Source organism: Corvus kubaryi, unplaced genomic scaffold (genome assembly GCF_017639235.1).
Source record: "Corvus kubaryi isolate FWS band 111438036 unplaced genomic scaffold, C.kubaryi_AGA036_p1.0 37334, whole genome shotgun sequence".
NCBI lineage: Eukaryota > Metazoa > Chordata > Aves > Passeriformes > Corvidae > Corvus > Corvus kubaryi.
In genome coordinates this window covers 4061329-4084739 of record NW_024581108.1, presented here as the reverse complement: position 1 = coordinate 4084739, position 23411 = coordinate 4061329, and the positions used below count along the sequence as shown (strand labels likewise).

At 37.6% G+C, this 23411-nt stretch overlaps 1 long non-coding RNA gene across 2 annotated transcripts in view; it reads left to right on the top strand.

Moving 5' to 3' along the window:
- Positions 1–23411, top strand: part of LOC121665559 — a 41444-nt gene that overhangs the window by 17605 nt on the left and 428 nt on the right. For both annotated transcript variants that reach the window (XR_006016387.1, XR_006016386.1), the window contains one exon: positions 21282–21357. This is a non-coding gene — a long non-coding RNA (uncharacterized LOC121665559). The remainder of the gene's footprint in view (positions 1–21281; positions 21358–23411) is intronic.

The following is a 23411-nucleotide window of genomic DNA, read 5'->3' as shown; positions in this document are numbered from 1 at the left end:
TCAAGAAACTCAGGATTCCTTTAACAATCTATTACTCCATTTCACTCAGCTGTCGATTTCAACAGGTTCAGTACCATGATACGTGCTTCCAGGAAAGTCTTGCTTCCTTATTTTCCTTTAATTCACTCTTAATTCACCCACTTGGCACTAACCTGTGCCATCCTGTTTGAAATCCAAAGATGAATTCATGATTACTACATGGTGGCTACCAGAAGCAAAAAGAAGAATGCTCTGTAAGAAAGGAAACTGGTATTATATTATGGTTTTATGCCATGGTTTTTTTCAAATCATGCTCTTTAGACTGCAACATTCTTCAATAGCTGTTATGTTACCATAGCAACTACAAGTACTTGCTGTGGCCCACTGTGCAAGGGTCTGTGTGGAACAGAAATGGTCCTCGCTGCTAATTCAAAAAGTTCCAAGGGAGGCGTACAGATGCTTGGGAGAAAAAATACAGATTTTCGATACACAAGATGGTGTGTGATATCACTGTATGAGCAGTCCCAAAACTGAAATATTTATTGTAGGTATCACAGTGAAGGGGAAGTTTGAGGAAGGATGGAGCCTAACACTGAAAAATTTTTTGTTATGCCCCTTAAAATTTATCAGCAGTTGAGGGTTTCTACAATTCCGCAAAATTTTGTATCACTATGACCAAAAAAAAAAAAAAATCAAATAATTATTCTACTGTATATTCTATAATTTGTACATTAGACATTACATTGACTTCAGGTGTTGAAATGAGGTGTGTTATTTTTGTACTAGAGCACTTGTCATTGCTTTCCTGAATTTAAATTCGAGTATAAAATATCTGTCATTAAATTTTTAAACATGCTTAGATTATTACATTTCAAAACAAAGCAAGAACTGAATTAACTGCTAGAAAAAAAAACAAAAAACCCAAGCAATAATTCAATCTGTCGGTTCAGAATTGTCAAATACATCACTCTAAGCAGCAGTGGTTTTGCCATTTTCCTGTTTGCCTTTAATACCTTTTTTGAATAATGTTCAACTATATTTTTTTTTGTTTTATTTTATTTTTCTAGGAGAGACAAACTCATTTTTTATCTTGAATTCATGGGTACAAATCAAACAAATCTCATTGCTCAGGCATGGCATAGGCAGAGAGGGGTTTTCAGCATCCCACTGCTAAATTCAGCAAATGACAATGTATTGCATGTCTCAGGCTGAAATATTATTCATGTATTTGTTTCTGTATTTCCTGATGCAATTCTACTGCTATGGAGAGAGTAACCACACTTCCATTTTTCTGAAGGTTGTATTAGAATAACGCCCTTAACGTTTTGTGAAAGTCAGTGCTATTTTTAGTATCTGAGTTCTTGAAGGTAAATGAGATTTACACTGGAGATAAGGTCTGATTTCAAACAAATTTCTTGAGATGGTCTCATCTCTGAAGAAGGTGTTTTAATTTTTTTTGTGAAGATTAGGGAAGCTAATCACCCCCTGCTAGCAGGTGGTTAATTTTTTGTTTACAAAATCACTGGTTACACACAGAATGTGGGGGGATTTTATGTTGCTGAGTTGGGTGGGGATTTTTTTCCAAATATACACACTTCAAGAACTGAAAGCATGAAGTTTTATCTAGGTTCTGACTGTTGTCATATTTGAGCAACTGTTCAGATGTGCCAGTCAGGCTTTTGGAGGAAAACTGGCCACGTTCTCCCACAGTTGTCATGTATTTGTCACACTGACACCAGCTAGAAAAATCAAATTGGAACCATTCTGTTACGAGCTGTGAACATCCTTTGCAGCAGTGCCATGTGCATCAGAACGGCTGGTATTGTTTTCAAACGTCAATATTAATATTTCAAATGGAACAGGAAAGGCAAAGCAGTCTTTTGTTGAAAGTTAGCCTGTTCATGAGTGCAGTGAGGAAAACAGACTGAGGCAGAAAGTAGATCAGATGGGATTTAGATCCTTCAACAACTTCCATGTACCTTCCACCAAGACATTGGGGATAGATACAGCTCTCACAAACTGCCTTTCCCTCTTTCAAAACACTAGCTAGCAAAAAGGCAGAAATAGACATCTACAATGAAGAACTGCAGTCCAGGACAGTTTCTGTAGTCACTAATTTAATTTTTAAAGTGGCAAATACAGCTTAAAGTCTTTCCAATACTGGTCCTTCTAAATACTCATCCTCCCAACCTATGTATTTAGAAAACAGACAATTCTGTAAGCTATTCATTCTTACAGCACTTAAGGAAGAGTTCTTTCTCCTGATAAGAAAAAGGACGTATTTTTTAAAAATTGAATAGATAACATGACACACAGGAATAAGATAAAAAGTAATTCTCTCAAACCAGAGGATACTGAATCATTTAAGAACTCGGCAGGAAAATTTGCTTCTTGGCAAACTGCTTAGGCATATTTCTATGACAGTGATTTGTCTTTATTCTTTCCACTGGCACTCAAAGATATGGATGGTAGATTTCTAGCATTTTTAGTATGTGGTTGTTGTGCTTCTTTATCATCACAATATAGACACTAAGAAGTGTGAAATACTTGCTTGTACTATTTTCCTTCCATTTCTTAAGTTCAAACAGCTTTTCACTGCAAGATATTCTCATAATATGTTCTCACACCTATTTGTTTATTGTCTCGTCTATTCTAAACATTATTCTACCCATCCTGTTTGAAGTCCTACACTGCAGCAAAACACCCGGGTTCCCCAACATATGACTCTGAATAATAATCTACTAAAAATAGAAGTATGTATAGTTATTTATATGCAATATCTGGCTGTACTTAACAAATGGAAATTGATTTCATTATCTTCTTTGAAATTGGGAACTCCCCAGAGATTGACCAGTGGTGGAACTTGAAAATTATGGAAGTAGGCTGCATGTGGTGTGGGGAAAAAATGAAGTTAGGTGGACTTAAAGAATTGAGTCATGTGAACAAAATGAGAATGAAAACATTTAACAGCACTTTGAGTGGACATAAACACAACAGAACTGAAAACAATATTGACACAATTGAATATTTTAATTATATATTCTAGTTGTGTGAATAAATCAAAAAAGAGAAATCTCAGTTAGGTATGGAAAAATCCACAATATTCGACTATCACCTAAATCTGCAGATCACAAAAGAGATGATGATAAAATAATTACTGCATGAATGACAAAGTTTAATTTTGTTCACAGTTATTAAAAAGGAGGAAAGGAACAACATGATGAAAACGCTAAGGGGTTTAGTCATCTTGCATACGAACTAAAATTCAAACCATCAGATCATGTCAGAATAGCTAAAGCCGTAGTTTGCATGGAGGGAAACGGGTGTGAAGATGAAAGAGTGAGAAGATGGATCTGCATGTCACCTGCACAGCAGCAATTGTTAAAAGACAGATTCCCTGGTTTATGAAAAGGGCTTAGACAGCACAAAATCAAGGAGTCCAGAGAGGAAGAGATTTAAAGGAAGGACACCTGCCACTTTCAGAAGGATAATACCACCAGTCATGGGATTTTACTTGGATGAAGTAAAGACTTTGGCAAAGGTTTTTTCAATTATGGTTAAGGCATAAAGCATACTGGAGAAGAACTAGAATGAAATAGATGGGTTGTTCTCGTCTTTTCTAAAAAGAACAAACACTTCTGGGTATCTTTCTGCACAAAAAATTAATCATTCTCACTGTCTGTCTCTCAGGTTCCCTAATCCCACAGCATTATATTGGGAGTTTGAAAACCCAAGACTGATTATTGTTCAATCATATGATTTTGGAGTATGATGAAAACCAAGGTCTGACTCTGAACTTGGCATTATTTCCAATGGGATCTGTGTATAGATGTGACAAAATGTACCCAAAGACTTTTACTGCAGATTTTAATTTCTAATACCATTCATGTGCTCATTTGCAGGTCTAGACCTATAATGCTTAGTTAGCTTGAACAGCTGTGTTTTTATGGCTGGAGTAGGTTTGAATGAAACTTTAAAAGCTTGTGTGTACTTATTGTATATGTCCAATTAATCTTCACTCTGCAAAATCAAGGTTTTCCCTTCTTTTTGCTACATCACAGTTCTTATGCTTGCTTTGGACTGCAATCCTGGCTCACACTTCACGTTAACAAGGCTGTAGTACTGCCCTAATAATCCCTCACATGTTTAAACAGATGTTTATAGCTGCTGGTGTACCTAAGCTCTTGTTTTAATTCGTGAGGTTGCTTGTTAAACCTGAGTATGACACAAGGTTTCTGGCGATAAAGTGGGATTTTTGCTATATTTGATGGATGATATATGAATGCCAACACCTGAAGCATCTCAGACTGTTCAAAATAAATGACAAGTACAGAGATATGGGGTTTAAATCTCATAGCAACACAGCAGACTAATTTTATCTCAGACTGGGAGAAAACATCTTAAAGGAATATTATTTGACCAAGATTTCCACCATCCAACAAGCTTTTTTGTGATAAATTTTGAGGGAGACATATTTAAAAATCCAGTTCTGGATTTATAAAATCCATACAAACCGACTTATTCCAAAAGGGCCAACAGAAGAGTTTTGTAACTCCTCATTTAATTCATCAGATTGCTCTGCAGATGGCAGTAAAATTTATTTTCTATTTAAAGAGCGTCTTGCCTCATCATAATCAAGGAAATACACTATCCAACTTGACCAAAAACTTGGCAAGGACAAAGTTCTACACTGGCACCAAGTAATCCCATACAAAAAGCCTGTCTCCCATCTTATTTGTTTTGCTGTGCCAGAAATATTTTTAAAAGACCACAAAGTAGACCTTTCATATTTTACTGTGAAATATTCACACTCACTTTAAACACACACATGCTCTCAGGATCCCAGCAATTGGCTCAGCCTGACCTGGACCACATGAAATAGGTGTTTCCCTTCCCCACAACTGGCCTGTGGGAAGTCAGAGCATCTCCAGACTGTCAAGACTGGGGCAGAGAAGCACAGCTGGATAATTGCCTGCTCACACCTTGTGGTGTGAATGGGAAATGTCCTGAGAGGAAACCAAACTCTTCCAGAGCAAACCTACACAACTTTCCCATACAGCTGTTGAGTCATTTTTCCACAAAGGAGAGAAAGAAAAGGGCTTTCCCAGGAGACTGGAAAGTCAGAGCTATCAGGATAGGTGTCAGAGAATCCAAGGCAAAGGATGGGAAGATGAAAGGGGAGGAAGACTACAGTTAGCTCCAAGATGAGCACAGAGCCACTAGGACAAAGCACCCCATTTCCGACAGCAAGTGGCAGTTGGTGGACAGCAAACCTGAAACATTTCCATGGAGCATTGGGGCAGGAATAGGCTGCAGACAGGATAAAATTCTGCATAAAGGGCATTATCAGAAAGGTAAGTTCTATATCTTACTGCACTTTCACACTAATACTTGAGTGCCTTTTCCTGGAAGTTCCTCTGGAGAAAATGACCACAAGGAGTCTGCAGGTGACACTCAGGCTTGGATAGTTTGCTTCTTAGCTGTGTTATCAGTGCCAAATGGTTTGAAAAGGTGTACTTTTCCTCACTTGCACTTACAAGCTATTCCCGTGACTGTGAATCCAGGATATTTATCAAATAGTTGAGTAAAGCTGCAACTCTACTCAAGACTTGTCACCACTTGGAGGGAGCTACCACCACTTTATTTGTGCAGCTCTCACTTTGTAAAACATTTTCACAGTAAAAGTTAATGACAACTTCACATGCCTTCTTGAGACTGAAAATTAGGTAGTAAGCTAAGAATCAAGATCTTGGAAGACTCTGAAGCATTTCTGGTGACTCTCCAAAGGAATACTTAGCTCTGTTAATTCATCTGCTCAGCAGTTCAGCTACATATTTTCCTAATCTGGTGGTTCTTGGCTTTAAATGGTTAAAAACTTCTTCATTAAATAATAGAAAATGTCTCAGAAATTATTTATCAAGTAATTCAAAAATACAGCTATAGATAAGAGAAATATTTCCTCACCTCCAGAATTGTTTCAAAGGTATATTTACAACTGTAATACATGCAGCAAGAAAATCTTTACAGTATAAAGTTTTCTAGCTTCAAACCTGCTGCTTGGAATGAAACTTGAGATAGAATCAAGGCAGATCTCTGGGGAGGTAATGATAGGAGTATATATTGAACTGCTGGGAGCATGAATATGCATAGCTCAGTAAGGGCACATTACAGACAATGGCCTATTGTATCCAGCTGAAATGGGTGTATATGTTTGTTCTTTCCTCAAAAAAAACCCTAAATTCACCCCAAAAATAGCAACTAAATATTTACAGCCCTCTATTAAAGTAGATTTCATCTTGAACTTTAGTATTGAATGTGTTTAGATTTGAGGAATCTTGTCGGGTTTCATTACTGCAGTATGGTAGCATCTCCTATATTAATGCCAGGGGGATAGTTACAAACAGAACATAAATGTACATTTTAAATTTTATTTATTAAGTTTTATCATGTAAGAGGAAGGAAGGAAGGAACCTGAGATTGACACCACAGATCATACGCTACTTTGAAATTTAATTGCTAAATAATATTATAATGTATAAGATGTGTACTTGACTTGGATGCCGAGTAATTATTTGCCAGTACCTGGCAGTTTTTAGCAGGGCTTCTCTTACTCAGTCGCTAACCAAAATGCAAAATGATAGCCCTTAAGACAAAACCAGGATTACAGATGAAACTACTCTTTTGTTAAAAGTCTGTATAATTTTAATTCTGCTTGGTTTAAAACATCTTGAGAGATGTAGATGCTTATGCCTGAGGCAGCAAAGAATTACAAACCTTGCTGTAAGGGTACTGCTGCAATACACCAGCCAGGCTTCAGTGGGACTGTTTATCATCAAATATACATGAAAGACCAGGACCTCTACTTGACTAGACATGACAATTTAACTTTGCCTCTTCCATCACAGTGACATGATCATAAACATATTATCAAGTCCTGCAGTGTGATCAACAACAGATGTAAAATTAAGAGCTGACAAGTTTTAGCAGGTAGCTGAGTCCGACATATTTTCTGCCAAATTTAATTTTAATTTCCAAAAATCTTCCAGGCAGCTCTTTTTTAAAGACTTCAGGAACCACTCTTATTTTTCTCTTCTATTCTTGCAGTTAGAACCAGTGTTCTGAAAAAGTAGGATTTACATGTTGTCTCTTTCAAGACAATTGTCTTTCCTCTTTTGTTTGCCTCTATTTTATTATTTTATACAGAAAATAAATCCAGGAAACAGGTTGTATACAGTTTTATTCACAACCTGAGTGACAACACACCTTGCTGCAGCAAGGAAAGCCAAAAGGATTCTGGGTTGCATCAAAAAGGGCATCACCAGCCGAGATAAAGAAGGCATTATCCCACTCTACTCTGTGCTTGCCAGGCCACAGCTGGGATGCTGTGTTCAGTTGTAGTCCCCACTATAAAAAAAGATGGGGATAGGCTGGGCAGGGTCCTGAGATGGGCCATAAAGATGACCCAAGGACTAGGAGCCTGCCATAAGGAAAGGCTGAGATGCCTGTGTTTATTCAGCCTTGAGGAAATAGGTTTAGGAGAGACCTTGTCACCATGTTCCAGTATTTAAAGGGTGTTTACTTGAAAGTGTAAACTACAAGAAATTGGAGACTCCCATTTTACAAGGAGTTACATGGAAAAGAGGAGGGGTAATAGGTACAAGTTACTCCTGGGCCAATTCCAACTGGACACAAGAAGAAAATTTTTCACGAGAGCAGTCAGCCGTTGGAACAATCTCCCCAGGGAAGTGGTGGATTCCCCAACAAAGATTTTGGTTGGGCCATCTTGTCTTGGCTTTTGCCCAAAAAGTCTGGGCCACACAACCCTTCAGGTCCTTTCCAGCTGGGTCTTCTATGATAATAAATTAACAATAAGCCATGGCAGGTAATGCACCTGTTATTTGAGAGTTAACTCCCATGGCATTGTAAAGCATAAGGTACCAATGAATGTGTCCTTCCCCTTTGGGTGCAATTATATTTCAAAAGCCATTTCCTGCAGTTGCTGGTATAGCTTCTCTTTGGTTAAAAGTTTCTCTATCTTCCATGGATTGCACTCATATTTGTCTTTGTGATTGGCAAGTGCTGACATGAGGATTTACTTGTGCTATGTGAGGTTCAAAGTTTAGTGCTCAACTTGATATGGCTTAACCATGAGAGCATTATATTGAAACATGAACACCAACCTTCTAAACCAAGTTTTAGTCCAAAGACTAAGCATCATTCATTCTAAACAGTAAAAACGTAGAAACAGACGTTTCTGATCATTAATTCTTCTCCTGGGAGTTCACAGTTAAACCCACGCTAGTATGGTAGGAACAGTGGTGGTATAGCAATCACATCCATGAGATTTATTGAAGATCTTAAATCTATTTGGTACAACTGTCAACTGTCTTTTTTCCTGTCTTAAAAAAAAAGCCAAATCAGAGTACAGTCATCTGCAGCATGGTGAAAGTAAAGGAAAAGGCCAAGGAGAAGGCTTACTGCCAAATATTGGGAGCATTTAACCTAAAATATTAAGACCTAAAACACTACAGAAAAGTGAAAGCTGAACAACTATATGCCTGGATCATTTAAGATGAATATTTACCTTAACAAATAACATAAATATCTACTGTGGTTGCTGAGAAATAGCATCTTTAATGTAATCACATTGCCTCTCAATTAGTTTGTTTGGGGTTTTTTTGCCTGGAATTCTTTATTTAAATGTTCCCTGTCTTTGAAATTTCTATTTGCAACCTTGTGCAAGTCACTCCCCCCCCATACAAACTTTTATAAATGTAATTTTTAAACTTGAAAATACCTGGTGTGTATTACAGTAACTGAGTACTTGTGAGTTGGGCCATAAATAGAGTTTAATGAATGTTTATACCATTTAAATTAAAAATTTTCAGGAGCTTGAAAACAAAACTCAGTTACTTCATAAGGAAAAATAATTATGATTGTGTTATAAAGTACAGGTAGTTAAGTACTAAAGCAGATCAAAAGGTTATGAAATCAACCCTTATAAAAAGGTAGTGATAACTACAGGCAACATGGAGAGAATATTGGAACAAAAAGGTGATAATCCAGTTTAGAAAGCTTGGAACAAAAACTGAGAATTGCAATTAATGAATAAAACAGAATTGAGGGAAAGGGGGAAGGGATAGCCATAAAAATCACATTAAACAAGTTTGTCATTTCCTCCAGTGAGTGATGGGGACTCAGACAAAAAATGTTAGGTTTGATCTGTTTTGCTATACTTTTTCTTCAGAAAAACAAAAACAGAAATCCTGCTGACAGATTCAGGGCACACTTTGCAGCAGTTAAAAGTGGTGATTGCTCTACTAATATTCCTTCCCATTTTGTTCTATTCGGCTATGACTTCTATGACCTCTGTCTACACCTTCCAAAAAAGGATTCCAGGACACCTAACATAGAAAAAAGGTCCTAACCAAACTCATTATATACAGTTATTAAATAGCAGAACTACTAAAACTACCTCAAGATTTCTTTCCTTGGTTTTTTTATACATTCTTATGCTGTATCAGTTTGCTCCTTCTTACTTCTTTTTCCTAAATTAACTGTTCCTATCTGTCACTTGTTTGTTATATGCTTCATTCACTTCTAAAATCTGGCATGATACCGCAATCATTCACTTTGACATCAGTAGTCCACAGTGGAAAGCTGCCAGCAATACTCTTATCATTCTGAGGTATTTCACTTCTTGTATTCTAAATTAAATATTTTGGGCTTCTTCATTAATTTGAAAGATTTGCTACAAGGGAAGTCTACCAACATCTTAATGATACTTTTCTTTCTCTAACCAGAGGCCTGAAAGTCCCTTCTCCCCCACACCCCAAACCAGAAATCTTGTCTTCATTCCTATGAAACTGTTTGTAAAAAACTTTTGATTTTTCCACATTTATATACCAGATGTTGACTGCTTCAAAAATTTCAGTGTTACTTTAATGACAAATTTGTCTCAGTTCACATTTTCTCCAAAACACAGAACTCAGACATGCCCGTATTTGGTAGAATAGTGTTACCAAATTGAATGAATCATAGATGAAAATGAAGTTACTATTTTATCCTTAGGATGTTTAGGTTTTCCCAGTTGTTAGTAGTTACGGAGAACTGATCCCAGACCTTATGATCTGCCATTTATTTTTATTTGTAGTTCTCAAGCTCTATGCAGCATGAAGAAAGAACACATGTAGCTTATCCGCACGTTAGTAGTTCTGTAAGCTGAGTCAGTGTATGTGCAGAGATCATCTCTCAAGAAGCTTGAATGGAAAAAGAATGAAGGGTGACAGAACACTGCTGTCCATGGCACGACAAACAGCATTAGTGAACAGCAACATTTCAGCCACAGTGCCCTAGCAAGGCATGATCTGTTTACTGCAGCAACCCAAAACCACTCAGATAAAGTGGTTATACTTTATAAAACCCATTCAGTTCCAAATAATACTAAAGGGTATAGAAAATTTAATATTTCATGTCAATTAGTTATATTTGTCCTGCTGCATGCAATTATGAACTTCAGTAACTTTGGTGCAGATACCTTAGAATTCCATATATTCTGTAACAATGGGCCTCATACACTAACATACATCATGTGTCAAAGCTAGCATAACTTACTCTGTTAGTCCATATTGTAGAAATACTCTTCCTACTTCTATTACAACATCTTACAACATAATGAAAAATGTTAGGTTTTTTCCCCCCACCCAAAGTGAGCAAAAATATGGAAATAAAACTTGAGAGTCTGCAATGGTTGTATTTTCAAGTTTGAGTTTGTCTTGTACAAGAGATGGTTCTCCAAGGTGCTGTGCAGTATAAAGCCAGCTCCTTACATGTAGCTGCATGTTTGCAAAAAACTTTACTAAGACATTGCATCTTAGAGTGCTATATAAAGTAATTGCATTTTGAGTATTAAGTGTATTTTTTTTTAGAAATTTTAGTCAATAGTTTGATGATTTTTTTTTTTAATTTAAAATAACACCTTCTCCACAAAAGCAGATAAATGTGTCAGATTCATAGTAGGAGGGTTTTCCTCCAAGAAGATTTCCTTCCACTAAAATATCTTTTTTAAGCCTTTCTTCTGCCTGGAGCTGGATGTGGCTGGGAAAAGAAAAAGAAAATAGAACAAGAACAAAAAAAAATTGTTTGTTGGTTTTTTTAGTGTTGTTCCACAAAAAAACAAACAAGTAAAAGTATATTTTAAACTTCCAGTTCATCATACACAAACCTGTTCAGAATTTGATCCCTGGTCTTACCATCTATTTCCTTCTGGCACTTCCATAAGTCCAAACCTGACTAAAAGTTTCAGATTAAGTTTATATGACAGGCATGATCTTTGTGGTGTTAAAACATGATCCAAAAATATAGAGTAAAAACTAAGGAGTTCCCCCCATCCTGTCTGGTTGGACTGTTTGTGTTCTGCTGTCCCAGTCATTATCTTTTGCTTACTGAGATTTCTCTATCTCCTCTGATTCCTTAGACATTTCATAGCTGCTGGTTAGATGCTATTACCATGTGACATGTTCAACCTTTAAAACAAATAATTTACTGTGAAAGTTGAAAACTGTTAGAATGATGAATTTGAATGTTTATCACTGAGTTCTTCAGGCCTAAGAATACTGTCAAAGTCTAAAACAAACAAGTATAATAAAATTACCCTTCTTTTCAAGGTCTCAGTGGGTGGAGGGCAGGGTTTTTTCTGGCTCTTTGCTTAGTGCTTTGTAGCCTGTCTGGAGGTGCTGTTTGCAAAACAGCATTTTCAGCTTTTATCTGACATCCCCATTTGGAATTAGCGGCAGATAAGCACTGTGCTGCTACCTGCCATTCCCACTCATGTTTCTGTGGGAAGGAACGTCACATCAGCTGAAGCTGGAGGCCAAGCCATGCACAGAGAAGAGAAGGAGCTTAGACAGGGTAAGCAAAGTTCCCCAAATCCCAGAGCACTGAAGTGGCACCAAAGCAACAAGCGCTGTGTTGCAAGAGAGCCTGAGGAACTGCTCTGCACAGAAGAGGACATGGAATGAAAGAAAAAATGGTGCTTGTTTTCTGTCCTAGCTAGCCAGCAAAAGTGCTACAAGAAAGCATAAACCCAGCTTTAACTGAGTTACTAGTCTGAAGGAAGCTGCAAAAAATGCAGAAGCTCATGGTTCCACCAACCACCCCACAATGAAAAGGTGAGTTTTCAGTCAGGCCTGGGCTTGGGCAGCTCATACCTTCTACCATAGGCTGACAGCCCCTCCATGGCCTGCCCGAGATGTTTGTAGTACTTTCTAGTAGTTTTATTATTGTTCATCTGTTAATCAAGTTAAACAGTATCAACCCTACCCTAAAACCATTTTCAGGTGTTATACAGATGTGTTTTTTCCAGCCTCTGCCATTTTGATTTCAGGGAAAGATAGCAGCAATGCCTTAAAAACTAAGACAGGGACTAGGCTTTTTACCTCATGTTTTTTTCTTAAAATCAAATCATGCCTCAACTGAAAGAGACTTTCTGCTAACTGCATTTTGAGACTGAGAGAGAGTGTGGTTGAATTTAATAAGTTTAGTAATTTAATTTGGCATTGAGTCTGGCTCTAGGCCTTAGAAACTAAGATAGCTAAGGTAGCTAAGATCTAGTGGCATTTCTGTAATGGAGGGAGATAAAAGCTGGACAGATCTCCAGTTTCCTCAACTGTAAAACCTATGTTCTGTTGTCCAGAAAAAGATGGTTTGTGTTGAATTCTTGAAAACTGCTTGAATAGCTGCAAATCCTATAGAAATCATTGAGCAGACAGATGCTGAAGAAGATGTGGAATATGGAACTGTGCTAAATATGCTAGTGTTGTAATAAAAAAAAAAAATTATTGTGCTTTCAGCACTTTCCATTCAGAATATAAAACAATAGTCTAACTGATTGTTCTGTGCATTTTCATTTGTGCCTCCCAGGACAGCTTTTGGATAGGCTTGAGTGTTAAAATTATTTTATAGAGTTCAAAATATCTTCTTCTGAAATGAAGAAAGCAACCATTGCCTCCAACTGTAAACGCTCTATTACTTCTATGGTATTTAGGACACTAAAAGAAAAGACCCCATAGAAAGGGGCCAGGGATTTTTAATGTCAGCACAAGGGAATGTCATCATTTGTTTCCTTCCAGTTAAAATCCTCAAATAACGAACAAACCAACAAACATAAAACCAGCAAACATTCATTGCTCTAATAATACCTTATTTTAAAAAAAAGGAAAATCCTTCACACCTTCTCTGAAGTTATGCAAATATTATACAAGATCCAAAAATAAACCAGCAGAAATAGTAGAATTAAGGTAATGTTAAAGAGAAATGATTGTGTTCCTAAATCCTGTTTATTTCAACAAGGTTCAGTAAGGACAGGTTCTATGCTTTAAGTACATAGACAGAAAAATCTGGGCATGCAGCTAGTCTGAGCATGAAGAGTTTTCAGGCCAGAAAATGTAAAATCCTGCATGCAACTTGAAACTCAAATGTTAAATTCCCTAAAATTAAAATGCTGTTGCTAACACAAGAAGCTTTCAACAAAATTCTGATCACTCTGTAGCAGAAAACTTTAATTCCGTAAACAAAGATCAATGCTGCCCTTTCCTAACTAGAGTAGAATCTCAAAATTTCACTCTAATTCTTGCCACAATTGTCTTTCACAGAAGTTGAACAAGTTACTAAAGTCTCTCAGGCAATAGTTTAGAACTATGATACTTAATGTTTTCTTCTCTTTTCCCTCTTCTTCTACTACCACTTTAGTGACACATAGTTTTGTTTCTTCTGACCCTATACATGCCCTTTACTATTTTTACAAACTCAATATCAAAGTCTTTCTTCAGGAAAAAAGGACAGATGAATTTGGACCTTCAGATTGCTGAAGCAACAACAGAGTAACAAGGCAGCAGGCCTTGTCAAAACATATTTAATGACAGAATTCTTCAGAGAGCTCTGCAAGATCAAAAAAGAAAAAAAATTACTTGATGTTACAGTTCCCTGTGGGACTTGATTTTTGTTTTAAATTGGGAAATATTGTTCCAGAAGAAACAGTGTATTGATTTGTTAAATCCCTGTTTTAAGAGTAGCTTTTTAGAATTGAAATGTAAATGGCATCTTTTCTTTGTTAGTTAAAAAAGTCTTCAGAGAAAACGATCCTCTAAGAGACTCTGCAAGCATCAAAACATTACTTATTTGTAAAACATTTAGTCAAGAAACATTGGACATGTTAGTGGGAGTTAGTGCTTTTTGCCAGGACTAGGTGCAGAGCTGTACTAAACTACACAAAACAAGATCTGCATTTCTGTAAGGTACAACAGGGCAACTGCATCAGGCTGTCTTGTAGAAAAAAAGAATTAAATACTAGAAAAGCCAAAAAACAACAAGAAAGCAAATAAAATCTTCAGTATAGATGGTACAGATCAAAAAGCAGGCAGAGAGGACACCTTTTTTCAGGTTTTTTTTTACTAAAACGCAGTCATTTTAAGCCAAAAATAGTTCTTTGTTGAAGCAGAACAGCTTGATTTGGTACTTGTATGAAGATCAGAACTTAGTTTTATAACTATGCCCCCCCAAGGCCCAAAAATCTATTGTTTAGATAGTGAGTTTTGTTCCACTGTTGTTAATTATCACAAGCTCTTCCAATATTTCTTCACAGCTCTGGATTTAAGTATATGAGTGTGTGCTGTGCCCACGGTATGCTCCCTTTTCTCCTAAATGTGAATAACCAAGGTCCTGTCTGCACATTAACTTTTTGTATTTGTATCTTCTATAGGAAAGACTACGGCTTAAGTGTTTGGTTTGTAGTTGTCTCACCCTCTAGTGGCAGAGAAGCTTTAGTTCTCAGGGATGAAGAAATGGGAGAGGAGTTTTATTCGTCTGGTCAACTGTGCTGTGTTGCCTATTTACAGCAGGCTGGTAAAGAACTGAAATTGTTTTATTTGTTTATAAAGCCGCAGATCATTGTCTGCAATGTGTGCCCATCACTTCTAATGGAGCAATGCAAAATATGCTGACCTACAGGCACTGAAATAATTAAAAAGGTGCTAATGAAGGGTAGTTGTATGCTCAGATGTACTCCTTCAGTTATGTGAAATGACTGCTATTAAAGCCTTCCTGTGCCACCACAATTAGCAGTAGTATAGTGCTGCTGCCTGAAGACTAACAGAGATAGAGCCTCTATTTTCCTCTAAATTCAAATTCCCTATTAAATTTTCATTTAAAAGCAGAAGACAGACACCAGATTATTTTTGTCCCCAGAAAGACTTAAAATCATAATGCACAGCTTTTATAAAATAACATGCTGACCAGATATTAGCTGAAAAATTAATTGATTTCCTATCCTGTGTTTGGGAAAAAGAAACAAAAAATAAAAAGAGATAAAAAGAGTATTGAGTAATGTTGGCTTCTGCAGAAATTTCTATGCTACTTTACAAGATTAGAGCCTTGGAAACAGAATTAATTCAAACCTGGATCATTTAAGTTTTGTTATTGTTATTTAGTCTGTACAGTTGGACCAAAACAGAATAGAGAAAAAAAATATGAGGCATTGCCAGCACTTCCTGAGAGGTAGCCACTAAGCAAATGGAGAACTCTGGAGATACTAATCAGCTGTAAGGAAAGGCCTTTGGCCATATTTTAGAGGAGGATGTATAAAGTACAAAACCACAGGGAGCAGTAGCTTAGCTGCCAGTGTGCCAGCTCATTTGTTCAAACAACTTTACCATTTTTTAAAAGCTTTATGAAGGCATGATTCTTAGTTGTAAATATGTTGTTGCTGATAATCAGGTTAAGTTCTAATGTCACCTGTAGCTGTGATTGTTTAATTAACAAGTATGATTATGGTGCATCATTCTAATTGCCTGCATTCTCCACTATGATGTTTCTTATGCTCTGGTCTCTTGCAATTCAGCCAGATTTTGGCCAGTTGGATTTATTTTTCACATGGAAATACAAGACAGGTATTTCTGAAAATTAGGGTACAGAAAGCTACAGTATTTTTGCTACATCCAAAAATCCTACTGGCGTTTAAAATGAGAACTCTTCCTAACAGAGCACAGAAAAATTTGCATCTAACCATATTTATAGGACTGTGAAGCACGAAATGCCCTTATGGTTGCTCCAAGCATGTGAGCAACAATAGGATTTGCTATATCCAAAAAGCCCAAACTGTAGAATTATGATGAAAATGAGTCTAATGATCCAAGCACAATCCCATGCCAACACTATTATTTTAATACCAACCATGAAATAGCATTTTTGCAAGGATACTGGCCCACATTTGTGCAGTCATTTTGTAGATACAGTGATCAACAGTGTCTTCAGGAAGACTTGTGGAGAAGGCAAACCTTCAGAGAGAATAGCTGACAGTCACAAGGTGCAGTGTTCAGGCTCCAGAGTGAATCTGTCTTGCTTGGCTACAAAGTCCAAGTTTAACCTATTACCTTGGAGCTGGCTGCAGTGATTGCTGGAAAAATCTGAAATTGTGCAGCCCCATTGCCTCCCCATCCAAGACAGGGTGCAAATGCTGCCTCGAGTACAGCAAGCTCGCTTAACCTACTGCCCTGGATGCTCAGTACTTTCTCCATTTTCTTATGTACTTTAAAAGTGTCTAATAAAAATGTTTTACTTAATGTTTCCTCATATATAGGTCTCAAAGCATGGATAATGGGAAACAGATGATGTGAGCACATACAGGCAGGCTCATTTTGTATATATAAGTAGCTTTCAGAAGAGAGATTGAATTCTTGTGGGCGGGATTGGTTTAATTACACCACAGACTTTGATCCTGTTCACAATTCCAGTGTGAATTTGGGCAAAACTTCACTGAAATGGTACAATTACAGACAAAAGTGAAATAAGAAAAGGTGTTTCATGACTCAGGGCTGAGAGAGCATCTCTGAGCAAAGAAGATGCTATTAGACAGAGTGCACAGGTCATACCAGCCTACCAGCCTTATTCATTGCAAAGTCCACACAGTGCATGTTCTGGTCATGTAAATAAGGCCCTTAGAAAACAATAGTGCAATATCAATTCACAAGGAACAAAGCATGTAATACTGTAATAATATTTTTTTGCGTGTGTTACATTTGTCACCATATTAAGCATTTTTAAGGAATTTTGACTTGCTTTTTCCCATTATTCTACACTGGATTTCACTTTCACTAGCAGTGCTATATTAATGATAATAAATGTATTGCAGCAGTAGCACAGCAATGCCCACATCCCCCAGCCACCACTCCTTGCTGTTAAGGGCAACAGACAAACAGCAGGTTATGTCTGCTGCACTCCCTTTGACAGGCTGCTGAACTTGAGGGTAGCTACAAATGACATTGATTAATTCCGATCACGTGCTCCATGCGTGTAATGGCAAATTCTCACCTATGACCCTATTTCCCTTTCAAACAAGGTGCGGTGCAAAATCAGGACGCATGAATGAGGATCACAGAGTTTGCAGTTTGGAGCTTACAGGTCTTGAAAGCTCCTCGAGTGTAGTAACTTCCAACTTAGCTAAAGACGGGAGTGGCCCAGGTACGTGCAAGGTCACAGCGAGCTGACATTCACCACTGAAGAATTTATACGCTGGACAACACTGTCTTCTAAGGAGCTGAGCCATGAACCTTTCAGTCCATCACATGCCATTGTTTGCATTTAAATATACAGCATATAGCACTTCCCTCTGGAGAACACACAGATACATTTACCTGTTCAGCCAACTACTGCTATTCCCCATTTGGAACTTTAATAATAGGGGATCAAAGTTCACCCTAGATTCAGGACAGACTTAAGTCTGTAGAGGACTTGAAGCACACATTCTTAATCCCATCTGTACACACCACAGGGCTAGCAGAACATCATAAAAGGATGCTGCAAACACTGTAGCAGTGTTCTGCTTTCTGACATTGGTAACCGGTCAGTTATCCACACAGTGCTCCCTCCTCAGGAGGGAGAAGAGCTTCCTGGAGGATGTGCAAAGACACTTCCCTGAACAGGACTGCCATCAGCACTCCAGGTGAAGCCCCAGCCTAGGACACAGTCCCTGTTAGCCAGGGAGGGGATGGCCCCCAGGCTGTGACACAGCAGCAGCAGCAGGAGCATGAGCAGTGATGCAGGGACCGGCCTGTGTTCCACCGCTGCCTCTGCTCACACTGTGCTCTGCACCCAGAGTAATTGACAGTCACCACACGATGGGATTTATGCTCTGTGCAAACTATTATCCTACTGAGGTGACCATGTGGGACTGCATGTGGGGGATGGAAGTGGGTTTTAAACAGTTAGCATGGTTGTGAAGGCATTGTTGGATGCTGCTTCCCTTTCCTCCTCAGGCTTTGGGTTGCCTGAATCTTTTTACCTAAAGAGAAGGAGCAAGAAACCACTTTCACCCGTGAGCAAGGAAATCAGGTTCAAAAAACTCGCAGAAATATTGCTTGAGTTTGAAACAGCTTTTTTTTCTACAGCTTTCTAAAAGTTCTTGCTTATCCTCTTCATTGTTCAAACACAAACCAAAACCCCTGGTGCTTTGTATTTATACACTGGCAGTAAACCCCAAAATCTGGGCATGCTTTACTGCTATCTCTGCCTCTCATATAGCTACTTAAAAGTTGTGCTGAATATTAAGTATCATAATTTGGAAGCAGAGAAGAAATAACATCTGTTGTAACCTGAAATACCAAAAGTAGGCCTTTTCATTCCATGCCAGTCAGGAAACTAATAACATATGTGCAGAATGCATTTCATATATGGCAGTGACATATTTGCAAAACATTCAAATTATAGTTTTATCCTTTGACCATTTGTATTCTTGACCATTAATCCAACTGCTTCCATTCCTTCTAATGCTAATTCCTAAGCAAATGTTAGCAATTGACAGCAAAAAAGGCAAAATTCAGATGCTGTAGGGATATTTCACTGGTATTCTACTAATACGCCTAAAAATCTTTTAAATCATTAAGAAGGAAATAGAGTTGGTATAAATTATACACTAAACTCTTGATTTCATACCTCCAGTTAAGTCAAGTACTGCAAATAATCCCATTTAAATACATCTCATTGGTATCACATAGGATAAGGAAGTTAAAGACAAGCATGAATGTTTTCACTACCAGGATCATAGCATATGGGTGCAAGTTGGAATTAGAAAGAGGAGCTTAAATTAGTTTCTCCTATCAGGGTTCTGCTGCCCATTAGAGTTACGGTGAGTTGCGTGGGATGGGTGCATGAATGCCAGGCTGGACAGGCCTTGAACAACCTGGTCTAGTCAAAGATGTCCCCACCCACGGCTGGGCGATAGGAAGGGAGTGAACTTTAAAGTCCTTTTTAGTCCAGACTATTCCATGATTCAAGAAAGCAGTCTCTGACCAAATCTTGAGGTATTCCTTTCTTACCAAAAGCCAGCTGGGCCTGAGGGTCCATGGGCAGCCTGGGATAGAGGCGGGCCCTGCAGCATTCCCCCTGGAAGCCAGACTGGAGGCAGGGGAAGCACAACAAAGCTGAGGGCTCAGGTGGGGCCGGTCAGGGGGTGAGTGCCCTCAGCCCAGCAGGGCTCCTGCCATGCACACCATGAAGGCCAAGCATTAATATAAGGGATAAAACTTGCTTAAGGAGAACAGCCGGGTGTGCTCAGCCCTCAGACTGATACCCAGTGCAGAATCGCATTCCCAGCACAGGCCGTGCTGATAAGGCTGCCAGAGCAATCCTGCCTGGACTGGCTTCACACGGGCAGAAATGGGACAGAGGAAACGCAGGTGGCCAAAAGCACTGAAGGGAAAAAAAGAGTAAAATAATTTGGAGGATTCAGAGGATTCAGCTTACTTGAACTAAGAGATTTTTTTAATGAAGCGTTATTTAATTTAATGACAGAATTCTTCAGAGATGCTCAAGAGAGGCTTTTGGAAACTAGTTATTAGAGTGCCTGATCCCAAAAAATGAGTTTCTCTGTTATTTTTCTTAGGAAATAAAGGAAAAGCCCACACATTTTAAAACTCTTAATTCTGTAAAATTGTTTCTTCACTGATGCTATTCATTATGTCATTTTTTAGTTTTTTTATAAGACCAGAAAGTCCAATAGGCTATTATAAGACTGATTTTCAGTTTCAGCAGACCCAGATAAAGAAATCAAGAAAATTTAATCAAAAAGCTCCAGATTTCACCAGAATTCAGCAGTCTATGTTAGAAATATGATTTAGACAGTTTGAGTAGGTTCAAGAACACAAATATGCTTTTAACCTCACCAGTTTTAATTTGCCCATGTTATAGTACAAAGAGATAAAAAGATCTCAGATTCTGGATGTTATTTGAAAAAGGTCTGACCACTACAAATAATGTAGTCTTTTTTTTAATGGTACTATTTTAGAGGTAAATTGTGACTTGAATATCTTCTCAATTTTGATCCATCCACAACAGCATAAGTGGTTAAAATTAGTGTTTTGAACCATATATTACTATGTAGTTGCTGTCATGTTAGTGCTCTGTTACAGGTTAAAAAGAGAAGAAATTTATTAATTCCAGTGAATTCTAACATTATTGTAAGTTTAAAATAATTCTGGACGCATAAAATATTTCTAATTGATCATAATGAACTAACTTCTTAATTTACTCTAGCCAGATTCACAAAAAATCCTATATCCGTCCAAGGGTTTGATTATTAAGAAATATTTGACAGACTGGAGTAGGTAATTACTTCAGCTAATGTAGTTACAGCTCATCTATGTAACTTCATATATAAGAAGCAAGGCAACTTCAAATTATAAAGCAGAAAGAAAGCAGTAATATCAGTCCGTGAGTCTGGCAGACAGAGCCTCAAAGCCGCAGCATTTTATATCAAATATGCTAGCAGGCACATAAAAGGCACACAATCCCATTCAAGTACTTTTCAGTGTCCATTTAACTTCTTTTTCTGTAGCCCACTCTTTCTCATAAAGTAAAAGATATTCTGCTGGACAGCCAGAAAAGAAAATGAGAGGTGTTGTCTAACACTTGTGGCTGCAGCCCGAGCAGTAACAATACAAGTTTCTTGGCAGATAAAAATACTCACCTCCAAGCTGCCAAGCTGGTTACTTTCTAAACTGATCTCAGCTCTCCCTACCGACATTACATGCATGGCTCCTTATTCTGATGGGATATGTATTTGTTTGGTAAAGGTGATTATCATCCATGAACTAAACAGAAGCCATGAGCCTGCATATCTCTCTGTCTAAGATATAGTAGTAATCAGGGCTTTCAGCTTTCCTGAGGTTGCATTTCATTTTACTGATTTTAGAACATCGGGCAACAATTTTTTATTTTGATAGATAATAATTCCTGAAAAATTCTTGTTACAGGTTGTTCTTTATTGCATCTCAGTTCTGGGATCAAGGTGCATGTGGCAAAGCAAGCTACTTGATCATTTACTCTATGGTAGGTCCAAATTCCTCTAACAAAATGGTGAAATAAGAATTCATAGCGTGTTAAATAAAAAAACAACATCTCTTCCAGGGACTGCATGTATTTGCAACTTGATAACCATTTCTTAGCTTGTTCTTTCCCTTATTATTTACTTGCTATAGGCAGCATTCTCACAGATTCAAAATGCTATTTATCTGTTCAGCCTCAAAAATCTATACTGAAGTGCGCGACTGTGGTGCAAAAGGGAAGCATATATAACTTTTATTGTTTTGCAGTAAAATAATTATTAACAGTATTTTTATTCTCTGTTAAAGCCAAACTTGAAAAGAGAGAAAACTGGAAAATAACACTGATTTTTGTCAAGCTAGAGCTGCCCTTCAGTCTAGCTCTCTATTCCTAGCAGCAGCAAATACCAGAAATTTCAAAGGATGCTTTTTTGCAAAAACATTTCCAAAACCAGAAGCATACTTGAGCCAGAAATGAGTACAGCTAAAAAAATGCTATCCTTTCTAATATTAATCATATTAGTTAAAATTAGAATTTTCTGTATTTTATATTGTTTGTTGTGATAAAATTCATCTGCAGAGGAGAACACCTTACAGTAACATGCAAGCCAGGAATTCAGTGATTACCATAGATTTGTTTTTCTGGATATTGGAAGAAAAGCTGGCAAAATAATCTGTACACTTAAATGCATCAAGCACTACAGTTGGGTTTTTGTCAAATCTATGAAAAGAAAAAAATAAACCATACAAATGTACAAACTTCTAACATAAAACCTACAGAAAAATTTTTTACGGTAAAGGAGTATCAGAACAAAAATTATGACAACTGCCTTTACTAGAACGTGGAAGCATGGAGCGTTGTTTCCCGTAGGTTTGAATGACTTAAATAAATATGAAGGTACTGGTTATCTGAAGGCAAGACAAGGATGTGTGTATAGGTATGTGTCGAGATAAGTCTGTGTCAAGTGAGAAGCGCAAAAGAATTGTTCAACATTGCAGAATAACTGAATAAAGTCTCTGACACTATAGTAGCTTCTGGAAATTCCAGTAGTATAATTTGTGTCCTGCATTTGGCTGAAGGAGGAAGAAATATTTTGAAGTCAATTTAATGCATGTGCCAGGTGCTTGGATTAGCAGCTCTGAAGGATGAAGTCCAAAGCACAGAGCAGCATTGCTGTCCCATATATTCTATCTCATTCTGAGGGTTATGCTTTCTTTAGAGACAAGAGGATAATTTAATCTCCATGTTCATTCAGCTCCTGGCTCAAAGCCCATGGAACTGGAGACAGAATATTTCACCAATTGCAGTGGGCTGCAGTGTCATCCTTCTGTCACTTGACCCGGTCCTGCAAGCCATTTCTGTGGTGAGAATTCTGAGTGAGATGTTCTAGGACTGCACAATTTGATTTCATTTTCAAGACCAGGACAGCAAAGAAATGCTGTGTCTAGACATGGATATGTATCCCCTACAAAGACGCCTAAGACATTTCTCACTCACAACAATACTGAAAACCTACCTTTGCCTTGTGTTCTCTCAAGCCTTGTCTGAAATGTTCCTTTCCTTCTTTCTCAGATAATGCTGGCCTTTCAACATGTTTGCTTTCTTAATACAGGAGACAGTTCTGTATCTCTGAAAAAATTTCGATTGTCTAATGCCACTTGTCGGGTCAGTCAGAGCACTGTGTGCAGGACTGTCTCCAAACAAAACTAAGTGTTGTTAAGAAAAATCAAACCTTAATGTCTAAATCAGACACAGAAAAATAAAATTGTCCTGGTTTTATTTTAGATTTTGCCAGTATTTCACCAGGATTATTTAATTGATTTATTTTTCTAATTTAAATGAGGTGAAAAATGCAGCACATGGACAGGTATCTAGACTAGAAATATCTCTATTAAGTATTAAATTGGGGGGGGAGAAATCCAACTTATTGAAGAATACAGTGATTTACAAAAGAAAAATTATAGTGCATAGGTTTTTTTCTTGGTCCTAAGCACCACCAAGTTCTTTACTGATTGGAATAATTAATGGTTGTATATATTTTCCTAAGGACAATGAGAGGA